Raw genomic sequence first — 296 nt, 5'->3', positions numbered from 1 at the left:
CGTACATTAATCATTACCCCTTCTAGCAAAGCAGAGGGGAAAAGCGAAGGAATGGATAAGGGGAAATGGAGTTAACAAAATCTCTTAGAGTCAGTGATGTCTAAAGTTTGCTTCTGTTCTCGATCATCTCGAGAATCGCGTTACCCAACCCTTTCTCCCTTCCTGAGCAGCCACGAAGTTAATGGAACAGACAAACACACTCAGCTCGGTTCCCAACAAGCACTTATCGATATTTCAGCTGCATTCAGCGAAACTTTCATGTCACTTATACTTGACCTTTTTATTTTTAGGATTTT

This window comes from Penaeus monodon, chromosome 21 (assembly GCF_015228065.2).
Source record: "Penaeus monodon isolate SGIC_2016 chromosome 21, NSTDA_Pmon_1, whole genome shotgun sequence".
Lineage (NCBI taxonomy): Eukaryota > Metazoa > Arthropoda > Malacostraca > Decapoda > Penaeidae > Penaeus > Penaeus monodon.
The sequence above is the reverse complement of the archived record's forward strand: the minus strand, read 5'-3'. Positions refer to the sequence as shown.